Source organism: Miscanthus floridulus, chromosome 3, assembly GCF_019320115.1.
Source record: "Miscanthus floridulus cultivar M001 chromosome 3, ASM1932011v1, whole genome shotgun sequence".
Taxonomy (NCBI): domain Eukaryota; kingdom Viridiplantae; phylum Streptophyta; class Magnoliopsida; order Poales; family Poaceae; genus Miscanthus; species Miscanthus floridulus.
This window is the reverse complement of record NC_089582.1, coordinates 13,785,596-13,789,806: the sequence shown is the minus strand read 5'-3', so window position 1 is coordinate 13,789,806 and position 4,211 is coordinate 13,785,596. Positions and strand designations below refer to the sequence as shown.

Here is a 4,211-nt window from a genome sequence, read left to right as displayed (position 1 = left end):
CATGGGAGCAGACCATAGTAGGCTGCGGCGACTTGGGCGGAGGAGTAGTGCTGACGCCTGACACCGAGCGGCGGGGAGGTGGCACGCGCATGGAACTGGAGTCGAGCGCGCACGGCAAAGGCGCACCACGCGCCAGAAGAGACCCGACGGCGAGCGACCGAAGTTTCTGGGACGGAGAGTGTGTAAATTTGGAGAGCCACTTACACGTTGGAGACGTTTTTTCCCTCAAAATAGCCATATTTAGCTTTAGAAAATGTTTTTTTCCACCGTTGTCTCTAGGGAGTAACGAGTGCAGCACCATGAGTAGAAAAACCAAAGCAGAGCATAATCCGTCGGTTCTGGCTCATGGACCTAATAAACGAGCCCATCTGATGTTGCTATCCCCTCCCGTTGCTGCACACTACCGTTTCAACATTCCTCTTTGTCACCATCTCTATATAGGAATCCTGCCTCCAAAAGACGGGCAACGGATCGGGCCACATCACCCGTTTACCCGCTAGCCGTTGGATCGAGCGTTCATGCGATCTGGTCCGTCCGATTGCGGGTCGGTTCGGGCGTCGACCCGTAAAGCCACGAACCTTCCCGAGGGTTGCCCGTCGTGCAGAGGAAACAGAGCCGCGCGGCGCAACCGCGCTTGACGTGGCCGTCCTCCGCCCCCCCCCCCCCCCCCCCCCCGCACCTCCCTCATCCTGACGCGGCCCGGTGGGCCAGCTGCCCCAGTGCGGACTGGGTGCGTGCGCGTCGTTCCCGGTGACCCTGGCGCAGGCGAGGTACGGGCGCGGCGACCCCGGCCTCTCCGGTCTCGGACATCCCCGGCGCGACCGGTGTTGCGAGCGTGGCGGCTCCGGCCACCCCGGAGCGGGCGGCGAGCGCAAGAACGGTGGCTGCGGCCACCCCGGCGCGAGCGTGAAGCTCGAGCGCTGCAGCCACGGCGGCCCCCACTCCCACGGCGACCCCGGCACGGCATCCCCGTCGGTGGAGCGCTCGGCCCTCGCAGTGGAGGTCTCGGTCGTCCAGCGCCGCTAGGCTCCACTCCAGCCGTCGTTCGGTCTCCCAGTCCCCCTCGTCCCTTGAAGGATCATACTGAGGTTCAATCCAAGCTGACGAATAGAACGTCTCCCCACACGCAGCAGCCCCTCATGGTGTCTTCTTCTTCAATTTGGTAAGGGCTCACCTTGTGTTTTTCCTCTTGCTCATGTGGTGCTTGTCCTCAATGATGCATGCTGAAGCTTGAGTCAACCATTTATAAGACTAATTTTTTGTCAATCTTGGTGGGATGGCTACAATCAATTTGCGAAGAGATGGCTTGGACCCTGCACAGCAGCAAAAACCAATTCTATGTGCACCTGCACCTTGACAAAACTGTTTCCCAGCTATAGCATTTCCTGGTTCGATTCGTCTCTTCCATTTTCGCTTGAACCACTTCAATACAATAAGGGCCAATTGATGCAGATGTTTAAAGCAGATATTAGTTCATCCTTGATACAGTAAGTTTTTAAATTGACATATCTTTTTTTAATATAAATTACAGCAGATCAGATGTGGAACGCAAGCCGGTGATGAACTGGACATCGACGACAACTATAGCGCACAGGTGATATTTGACAAAATTCCCATGAGGTAAACAGCACAACCTTTTGTCTCCATGAGTATACCATGAATCAAGGCATGTTGGGGCTGTCTTTGTGATCTTGTTTTCAGTACTGGTTCTATCCAGTCCTCTTTGTACTCACTGTATGATAGCTACTAATGTGTGTGAAATGTCTTTAATACCTGCTATTTATGATTTAGGAACTAGTAATAGCTTGGTCACTGTCCTGGACTAGCTTGGTCACAATTTCTTAGGTGTGCAAAGAGAATACTATGTTTCAGTTCTTAAATAACTATTTGCTTTTCTATTCAGTTCAAGCAGCACTTAAATACTGACTGAATTCAGGCACAAGGTGTTTGATATGTCTGTCATGACTAGGTAACAACAAATAGAGGTGTTCTTGACGCAACCCCTTGAAATCTAAATACCTTCTTGATAAATACATTCTCAGCCTGCAATGGTTGTGCTGCTGAAGGCTTCCCCATGTGATGCTGAAGGTTTCCCCATGTGCTAATGCCACTTTTTTTCAACTTTTATACCCTCTTAATGATCACATCACCTTGCTGGTGATCCAGGAGCAATATTGCATAGACCACAGGAAGCAATGCATTCTGAGTAATGATTGTCAATAGGATCTTAATCAGTGAGGTTTTTTTTCTCTCTTATTTTGCTTGACAGATGGAAGTAACTTGCTGGACTCACCTCTTGCTTGAGGTCCAACTTCACATGATTGTTGATTTTGTAACAGCAATAAGTCATGCTCAAAGCACAGAGTTAAGATAAAAAAAACCCTGAATGCCACAAGCCCACAATTGTGGCTGCTCGTGATTTTCCGTGGAAGGGCTACTAGCCTACAAAATCCGCACGGAGACAGGCCATACTCAGAGCTGGCCGCTGCATGGTCGCCTGTGAAGCTTCTCTCCCCTGCTTTGATCAGGCAGTGTCGTTGCTGACCGCTAGGGAAGCAGTGCTGAAGCGGCCATCCAAGCCTCTCCATGCTTCAAAGAGGTGAATAGAACAACCTAGATAATTCGGTGTGTATGTACTTGTTCATACAAGAAATTTTAAAATCCATAGAAAAAATAATGATGCATCCCTAAATTCTGAAACTGATTGTATATATTTTCTATCTATTGGTATCAAGATTATGCCTAACACATTTGGTATTATGGCTTATTTCCTAATCAATTACTTATGGTTTTGAGATATATTAATTCCTCTTTACATAACAGTCCTGCTCACACGCTAGCTAACATGTTTCAGATTACACTTAATAAAGAGCTTACCCGTAATTAGATCAATTCCTATAAATTCAGGGATTGCCAGCATGCTCTAAATGTATCTATAAATTTGTGTTAGAACTGAAATTAGAAATACATAGTTGCATTCATTTATGTAAAAAAAAAATTAAAGCTACAAATTGAACTGTAGTTAGCTGAATATCCTAGGTATTGATTGTATAAGTCAAATGCACTTTTTCAAATATCTTATCCTCACATGGGCCTCACTAATATGTGATTTTCAATTCTAAGCTTTCTTAGAAAATAGTCATTTAGTATTTGACTAATCATTGAATTTTTATAATATATCTACGATCATACTTTGCTACCTGTTGAGCGCAGACCTTCATTTACAACTAAAAACTAAGACATGCAACGCATAAGGATTGTTACCTGAAAAATAATGCTTTCACAAGTAACAATCCTACAACTACCATTTTTACTCATTGATACCTTTTTGAGTAGAATGGGTTACAACTTACAAGACATCCCTATGGGTTAAAAGAACTTAAAAGTGTTTTTCTTCATGCTATTGCACTACCGGAAACAGGGACTTTGCCGTGTGCCATAGGCACTCGGCAAAGACCAAAAAACACTCGGCAAAGGCTTTACCGAGTGTAACACTCGGCAAACAGCACACGGCATCTACAGAGTCGGTAAACAACTATTTGTCGAGTGTTTTTTATCGCGCACTCGGCAAATGGTTTGCCGAGTGTCAAATTTGACACTCTGGCAAAAAAAAAGTGGTTTGCCGAGTGTTTTTCCAAAATACACTCGGCAAAGGATTATTGTTTGCCGAGTGTTTTTGGAATTACACTCGGCAAACCTATTTTCCAAAGAAAAAAAATATTTTTTCTCAGCATACTATTACTGTTTGCCGAGTGTTTTTTGAAATTACACTCGGCAAACCTATTTTCCAAAGAAAAAAAAATATTTGCAGGTCTTGATTGGAATTCTAGCAGCTCTGATTCTGTAAGGTAAGGATACTTCCTGCTCACATAATGGACATAAATAACAAACAAAAACAATCATCCCTACAATCGTATTCAGATCCACGAGTTCCTGCCTCGGGCCTGGTAGTAGGCGTTCATGGCCACCCACGCCCGTGACAGGAGGCCTTCGTCTGGCCGGGCGCAGCCGCCAGTGCCCTGGATAGCGCCACAGTCGCTCTCGGAGCAGGCAAACTCCAGGTTAAGAAAGTTGATAGCTACAGCTGTTGTTGTTAAAGAATACCTTGTGTTGTTGATCTGAAAATCAAGGCTGCCAGCTGCCAGAACAAATTGCTGCTCACTGGCAATGGACTGACCTGCTGCACAGAAACAAATTTAGAGCAAAGCCAG

The 4,211-nt window shown here is 46.2% G+C and overlaps 1 long non-coding RNA gene across 1 annotated transcript; it reads left to right on the top strand.

The window, feature by feature from the left end:
* The first annotated feature begins 740 nt into the window (after positions 1 to 740).
* LOC136545033 (uncharacterized) lies at positions 741 to 3,118 on the top strand. The gene is made up of 4 exons (XR_010780893.1): positions 741 to 1,162; positions 1,300 to 1,388; positions 1,532 to 2,088; positions 2,270 to 3,118. It is a non-coding gene; the product is annotated as an uncharacterized lncRNA (long non-coding RNA).
* The last annotated feature ends 1,093 nt before the right edge of the window (positions 3,119 to 4,211 follow it).